This window comes from Aulonocara sp. 'chitande type north' Nkhata Bay, linkage group LG15 (assembly GCF_057382095.1).
Source record: "Aulonocara sp. 'chitande type north' Nkhata Bay isolate Kocher_YH1m ecotype deep benthic linkage group LG15, A_spYH_male_GT1.1, whole genome shotgun sequence".
NCBI classification, from domain to species: domain Eukaryota; kingdom Metazoa; phylum Chordata; class Actinopteri; order Cichliformes; family Cichlidae; genus Aulonocara; species Aulonocara sp. 'chitande type north' Nkhata Bay.
Window position 1 is genome coordinate 8,040,434 of NC_141358.1, and position 8,405 is coordinate 8,048,838.

At 40.5% G+C, this 8,405-nt stretch overlaps 1 protein-coding gene across 1 annotated transcript in view; it reads right to left on the bottom strand.

Annotated features, from left to right (window-relative positions):
• The window catches only part of LOC147312436 (estrogen-related receptor gamma-like), a 34,389-nt gene extending 26,748 nt beyond the window's left edge, over positions 1 to 7,641 (bottom strand). The window contains exon 1 of the mRNA XM_086263879.1: positions 7,499 to 7,641. The gene's annotated coding sequence lies outside the window, so the exon portion shown is untranslated. The remainder of the gene's footprint in view (positions 1 to 7,498) is intronic.
• Between the last annotated feature and the right edge of the window lie 764 nt (positions 7,642 to 8,405).

The following is an 8,405-nucleotide window of genomic DNA, read 5'->3' on the forward strand; positions in this document are numbered from 1 at the left end:
CACAATGGCAGCAACTCAATGCATTTAGCTTTGTAGACATGGTCAGGACAAGCTGCTGAAGCTCAAACTGAGTATCAGGATGGAGAAGAAAGGTCATTTACATGACTTTGAATGTGGCATAGTCTGGGTATTTCAGAAACTGATTAGTTACTGGGATTTTCCCCAAAACAACAATCTATACAGTTTCAAAAGTCTTAAAAAAAAGAAAGAAAGAATGAAAGAAAGAAAGAAAATATCCAGTGAGCAGAAGTCTTTAGGTTTAAAAAATCCCTTCTCAGAGGTCAGAGGAGAATGGCCAGACTGTTTGAACTGATAGTAAGACAACAGTAACTCAAAATAACTACTCATTACAACCGAGGTATACAGAAGACCATCTCTGAAAGCACAACAAACTTAATATAGATGCGGATGGGCTGCGGAAGCAGTAAAAACCACACTAGTTGGCACTTCTGTCATATAAGAACAGTGGTTTAGACACTATAACCGACCTGAGTGTTGTTAATGACCATGTCCATCCTTTTATGACCGCAGCATCATATCGGCTCATATCATCTTAAACTGGTTTCTTGAATATGAAAATGAGCTCACTGTACTCAAATAACATCCGCAGTCACCAGAATCCAATCTAATAGAGCAAATTTTGGAAGTGGTTGTCATGGATGTGAAGCAACTGTGTGATGTTATCTGTGGACCAAAATCTCTGAGCAATGTTTCTAGCACTTTTGTCAAAAAGTCAAAAGCCTCTTACTAGCAAGGTGTACCTAACAAAGTGGCCAGCGATTGCATTTGAGTGTGCTTCATTTGAAAGGAGTTTCTTTTTTGGCCAGAAAAAATGAATTATTTTCATACACACACATATATATCTCCAAAGCTATCCCCATTGCTCTCAGTTGTACTTTTAAGCTTTTATTAGCAAATGTTAGCACACAGAAGCTAACACAGAAGCTAAACATACCATCTTTTTCATAACCACCAGGCTCTTTCTCTGCATAAACTGTTTTGGTTGTTCATTTTCAGCTAAACTGTGGCAATTTAAGAGTTAGAAGGTATGCTCACCGGAAATGACCGTGCAGTTTCACCATCAGATCCACCCTTTGATCATTAGTCCTATTTCAAAGCAGCAAGATGGTGAAAACAGCTGGAGGCTTCATAAAGGGACATTTAGGTGGGTTATTCCATCAGCATCAAGGCTAATTTATCAGTTTCTCGGCCTCGGGCTATTATAGCTGTCAACTTATATTCCATTGAGGCATCAATATTAATAAACCACATCAATGTAGTCTATGATTCATCAGCTAGTTAAAAAGCTAACTATTAGCCAGGATTTAAACAAGAAGTGACTAACAAAATGTAACTAATTTTTTTTTTGACCCATTTGCCAATTTTGGCCCCTTTTTAACTATTTAAACAAAAACAAACAACAAATGACAAAACCTGACACTGAATAACAAACCAACTGGACAAACTTGGACAACGACATGAATGGAAGCAAACTGCAGCAAATGAAACCAAACACGCTGGGCTGCAGTTAAACATCAAAAGTATTTTTACACTGCTGAGCCTGAGCCGACGACAGGAGCTCAATATCTGCTCTGGAGGGATGCTGCATGTAACAAAGCACCCAGCTGTCAGGTATTGACCCCTCACACCAGATGCATCCAGTTTGTCTGAGAAACACGAAAAAGTATGGGTTAAACAGGCACACTGCATATGTGTGTATGCATGTTCTTCCCAAAAATCACAGCCACCGTCTCTCAGCCTCTGGGTCCAGCTGTCACATTGACTTCCAAAACTGGACAGTCACTCTTCAGCTCCAAACCCCTCCGTCATGCACATTAGCATCAGCCCTCAGATCTAGTGAGTGTAATCTACTTAGTTTATATCTGACTCACAGTCATCCATCAATTATTGAGACAGTGGGAAAGACTATTGACACTGTGTGCAAACCCTGATGTCCCGCTGCTCCGACACAGCACCTCTCCGGCGCTTAAATGGGAGAGACGCATGAAAGTCAAAGGAGAGAAAGACAAAAGAAATAAGACTGAAAACAAATAAAGGAAACTGCAATGATAGCTCTGCCATGTGCTTTGTCGTTGGATGCCTTTAAATAGATGAATGGAAGGGAAATGATACATAAAATGACAGATTAAGTGGCAGATGAGCATTTGGAATCGGATCACTTTCCCTGTATTGATCTGTGGTACACTGCACAGGGATCAGAGGTCACACACACAAACGCATACATACATACACGCGCACACAAGCTTATGCCAGAAACCTGCGAAAGCCTCTGGGAGAAGCTAAAGCAACTATAGAAATGTCACTTAGAGCTGCTAGAACCTGCTGCAGCTATCCTTAGTGGGTCAGTGGTCTTGAAATGTTTTTTTTTTTTTTTTTTCACTTATCTAGAGATGTTAAGTCCCTCTGGGAGGGTGGAGGGGGTGAGCCATTCTGGGAAACATACACAGGAAAGCTTTCAGGAAGGCAGGATTTCATTAGGACTCATTTAAGAGTATTTTATGAATATTTGAGACCAAACGCACTGAGTAAGGGCTCGTGTTATTGGTTAAATGAATTGACTAGATTACCCCCTAGTGGAGGGATTGTGTGTGACATTTATAAAACGGGACACTGCTTTTAGCTGAACAAGTTTGATAAGGGATGATTATTCGAAAGCACCGTCAAGGTCCATCGAGGCGCGAGCTCAAAGTCAAATACGTCACCGTGCCATGTTGTCTTCTGGCAGGAGCCCATCTGGAGGTTCTTAGGGTGATTATGTAACCGAGCTTCTTCTAACAACATAATGTGGATTACTACAGCAAGTACCCTTTCATATTCTCAACAAGCAGCAGCCTATTGGATTAACTGCTCAGCTTCTGGCCTGTGGTCAGCCGCCTCTGTTTCTGTGCGCTTTCCGCTGAAAGGGGAAGAAAACAGAAAAAAACAAAAAAACAAGAACATCTCCCGTCTCTTCTCCTTCGCTGTACGTAATGCCCTTGAGCCTCGAGTCCTCCTGTGCATATTGTCGAGGAGGTTTGGTGCATAGCGTCATTTAGAAGTTACTTGACGTCTTCTCTAAATAAAGTATGCTTGGATTTCATTTACTTAATATGATCATTATTGAAATTCTGTCCTTGGAGATTGATTCTCCTCTTTTTCTCTGTGTTTTTTTAAACCAGCATCACAAAACCAAAAAGCTTAAAGTAATTAAATAGATTAAGTAGGGAAAGCTTAATTCAGAAAACGTACCCACTTGAGTATTTGGAGTTTCTGCATTTTCTTTCTTACTTTTTAAGTTAATAAACTTTTTTTGTAAACTTGAACTTGAACTATTTAACTCTCATCCTACTGACACATTTAAATCACATGGACAACCAACCTATCTCTTACTATAGCATTATTAGCTATATGATTAATTTCATCTAAAGGAAAAAAATAGATTATTGTTACTTTTGCAAAATTACAATTAGCTTTCATATTTCATTTACCAAAAATCGAAACCTTTCTTTAATATAACTTGCAGCTTATATCCATATTATTACTTTAAAGCTTATTTACCATCTTTTGACTCTGGTATCAATTTCAAGTGAACATTATTTGTGTTGTATTTAAGTACACCAGTCATTTTGACCCGAATCAAAAATGAAAATAACGCACACGGGTCATTCTTACTATTCGGTGCCATTTGAGTCCTAATGACATAATATGGTATATTTAGTGTAAAACTTGTCTAATGCTTATTTCTAAACCATTTTCTTGTATGTTTAACCCCCCTCTACCATAGAACACATTGATATATACACAGGATAAATACATTAAAAGTAAATTACTTTTATTTTAGCACAAGTCACTAAAGTACTATGTCCCCAGTCATGCTTGCTCGACTTCAGTTACAAATATAACTTAAAAAAAAAAAAAAATCTAAATTTTTCATCATTTCTGGATTGGCTTATTTCTAATGTTCCTCATCAAATGTTCTTTTTTATTATTAATGCATGTTTAATACTTAAAATCTTTAAAAAATGTTGTGTCCCTGAATCAACTGTCACCCCTGTTACTCTGATAAGAATTCCATAGAACACATCACCTGATTATTCTTTTAGTCACATGACACTCCCGGATGTAACATATTTTGGAGGGAAAACTTTCAAGAAGAAGACGAGTAAGTACCACTCTTTAATCAACCCTTTTTTCAATGTTTTAGCAAGATTTTGTAATGTGGCAAAGCATAACACGTCCAACCTGTTACGCTTATTAATAGTGGAAACAATTTTTTTTTGGTAATTTTTATAATATGGCTAATAAACATGTTAAAAATGGTTCTTAGTGGTCACCATGTACTAGCTTGTTGTTCATCATACTAGTAGTAATGGCTAAGTTTAGCATAAAATCTCCCCCCTGTTACCGTCACCCCTGTTATTGCTATGCACTGTAACATGAAATTTCCTTGCAGATTTTAAAAAGGGACATTGTAGCTTTTAGAAAATGTAAATATTACTATAACTGTGTATTCAAAACAGTTATTAATAGAAAATTGAATGTCCTGTAACAGGGTGGACATTTGGCACGTCATGGGTAAAGACTTTGATTTTAAAAAATATTATAATATAATATCCTTAGCTGGACCAATACATTTTTCTTATAGGTTGAAAATCCCTCTTTTAGATGAAATGTTAAAATAATTCAAAATTTTGTATTTTTTGATGAAGAGTGATCACACTGAAATGGCACCGAATAGTAGGAATGACTCACACAATGAGCCGGCTCCGAGACTTCATTTCTCCAGCTTGTCGTGGGTCTGCCTCGGGGCCTCTTCCAGGACATGCCTGAAACATCTTACCTAGAAGGCGTCCTAGCCGGATGCCAGAACCATCTCAGTTGACTCTATTTGATTAAGAGGTGTAGCGGATCTTCTCAGAGTCTGTCACTTGTAACTGTAATCTTATTTTTTCAGTCACTACCCGCAGCTGACAGCCATGGGTGAGGGTGGAAATGTCGATCAGCCAGCCAGCTTCACTATCAGCTCTTCCTTTACCGTAACAGGCAGAAAACAGAGTCTACTACAGTAGAGGAGGGCAGACTGATAGATTGACCATTGTGAGGGGATTGATACTTTGTTTCTATCCTGTAAGTTCACTATGTAGTGAACTGTGTTATAATGGTGAAGTTCTTTAGAAATGAAAAATGTTCCTCAAACGTGCAGCATGTTCTGCACCAATATACCACTTCCCTCTTCTCTTACTCATATATATATATGTAAATATCCACTTAGGACAGCAATTTATTCCTGACCCATAGTGGACACTCCACCCTTTTCTAGCTGAGGACCATGGCCTCAGACTTGCAGGTGCTAATTCTCATCACGTCTCCTTCACACTCATATACAACCTGCTGTAGGGCAAGCTGGAGGTCATCGTCCAATAAAGCCAACAGAACCACATCATCTGCAAAAAGCAAAGACATGTTCTGACAACTTTCTGTGTGAAACCATGAAGGTGATGAATGCGGTGATGGAGTCTTTCCTGTTTAAAATGCCCGACAGAGTACCATGACCCCCAACTGCATGCTGTATTTTGCTTTAATTCAGGACCCATGGCAAATATGACCTGTGAATAACTAGCTTCATTTATTAGAACTGCATAGATGGAATTTGCATAGATGGCAGAACTAATGTGGCATCATTAGGATCAAATTCATTGATAAAGCCATAAAACATTAGAATGATAGAAAAGAAAACAAGCCTGTGAGATATGACAAAAAAAGAGAATAAAATACGACCACAAAATGCATAAAGTTCATTCAAAATGCATAATTTCAGTGTGATAATAACAATAATAACAAGAAGAAAATAAGGAAATCTTCAAAATGCTTTCTCAGTCTGACATTGTCGACATTCAAATTGTTAATAGGAGTAATGTTAGCCTAGAAGACTATTATACATGTAGTCCTACATTGTTATTAATGTAATCAAGAAAGGCAGGAGAAAGGGAGTAAAAGCAGGCTAATCTTACCTGTTTATATCCCCGAGCCTTTCCTTTAGTAGAGTTTTAAAGTGCAAGATTTTTGCATGTATTTTCACTGTTCTATTGGTACTTTTACTCAAGAGTATTATCTTTGTCATTGGTGCTTTTTCACAAGTTGTTAACCCTCCTTTACACAGATGCACAGACACGGTTATCCGACCGGTCTCTGGTGAGGATCCACTGATGCGGGACCGGGGCACATTAAATCCTGGGAATCAGCATCTCACACACCTAATGCTGATGTCAGGAATTATTATAAACATTTCACATACCCACACACACACACAAACATACACAGAAACACCATGCAGCCCATCTCATCATCTCACTTACATCTCCACAGGTGGCAAATTTTACCCTCGAGCTCAATGTCAGCATGTCTGCATAAACAAATCAACGCAAAACGCACATAGAGTGAAAGAGCTTATCCTGTCACATTATCCGTTTTTTTCCCTCTACCACAGCTTTATGAATTCACCCTCTGGCTCTCCGTCTATCTGCCCATCCGCCTCAAACCCAGCCAAACCCATTTTATCAGCAGCTCCACAGGTGAGCCTCGTCTCATTTCACAACGGTGTCTCGTACCACGTCGAGCTAATGCCAGGTCTCTTCCTTCAGTTATTTCACCTCCTTCCCTCTTCACACTGTGCTTCTGTTCTTTCTTTCCCCTTATACACCTCTGGTATATTTCAGCTTTTGAGGTGAGATGTGACACAATTAAACGTCTCCCCTTCCTGCCCAACTCTTTCACCAGGCATCGGGGGTGGGGTCCTTGCGGTGACCCCACCTTCCGGTCATCCCCTCAGCCCGTTAGCCCGCTCAGCACAGCGCACTTAATCCTGGCCGTGCCAAGGTAGACCAGTCAAAATGTAATTTTCTGCAAGATTACACATGATAATGACTCGCTTTGGAGGGCCGCCATAAATAATGACTTCCAATTATAGATGCATAACTATCGATCTGTCAACAGAAGCACCGAGGAAGAAGAGAGAAGCCCGGGGGTTGGGTGGTGGTGGTGGTGGGGGCAGAGCTGGACAGATGTTGTGTTTACTGACATTTTTTTTTTTTTTTTGGGGGGGGGGGGGGGGGGTAGCATGCAGACAAAAAAAGAAAAAACAAAACAGAGGACGCTGCCGCAGACACACTTAACAACTGCCCAACCGCTTTACAAAGTCTTACATGAAGGCTCAGAAGCAAGTGTTGATGTGAGCCAATAAAATAAAATTTAAAAAAAGCCTGAGAGATGAGTTCACCTGGGATCAGAGCAGACCTTCACCTGCTCTGGCACACGCACACACACAGACACACACTTCTGCTCCAATTCAACACCACACTGGACTGTTTCGAAGGAACAAAAACAGAAAAAACACACACACACAAAACCACATCACCAACACATTTGCTGCAATTAAAAGAAACCTTGCATCTACTACTTCTTCGTCTGCTCAGCCTTATTGCTCTCGCTCAATACTCACTGTCAGTTTCATGCACTGGCTGGCTGGCTGGTCCTCCGCTCTATAGCTGCAGTCAGTCAGTCTCAAGGACAAACGCTCCAGCTCTCCTCGCCTCCGGTCTCTGTAGCTCAGCGATGCAGCAGCACGCGCACGCACGCACACACACTCCCAACACACAAAAATTTCATAAACACACACATTCCCCTCACCGTCCCTCCCTCTCTTTCTGTTCTCAGCGTCTCACTCTGATCCAGTGCTGAGTTTACCTGCCTACCTTGCTCGCAGGGGGAGTCCTGAGAGAGTGTGTCAGACAAAAAGTGTGTCTAAGAGCAGGGGTGGGTGGTGGGCAGACTGTTGGAGGGGTGAGGGAGAACACAAGCCAGCGTACCCTTATATGCAGAGGGAGGAGGTGAGTAGAAGGGAGGGTAGAGGACACACAGGGTTCCTGTATTCCCACAGATACAGAGGAGGGATTTCTATTGCAGCCTTGCAAAAGATGGGAGAAAAAGAGAGGAGGGAAGAAGACAGAGAGAGCACGAGCATCATATTTCAGTGATGTTGAGTCAGCATGTGCATGGGATGTGTGCGTTTATAGAGTTGGAAATATTTCGAGGCCACGTTCTTATTTGCAGAAAGCTCTCTTCATCAAAAGGGAGCTGCGACCGTGCCGTCTCAAGAGCAACCAGAGAAGAAAGTTCTCCTGGTTTGTACTTAAAGGGCTCACATCCTGATCAGAGTAAGTTGCCTCATTGATGATGTACGTTTTACAACTTGATTTCAGTGTCCTAAACGACTGCGGATCCTGATGCTCTGTTCAACCAACTTCAAAGCCTCAAAAATATTGGTTTAACTCCACAGGACGACTCTCAAAATGCAATCCCGTTGTTGTTAATATGGGTAAATTAGTAAAAGAAATTAAACACTTAAA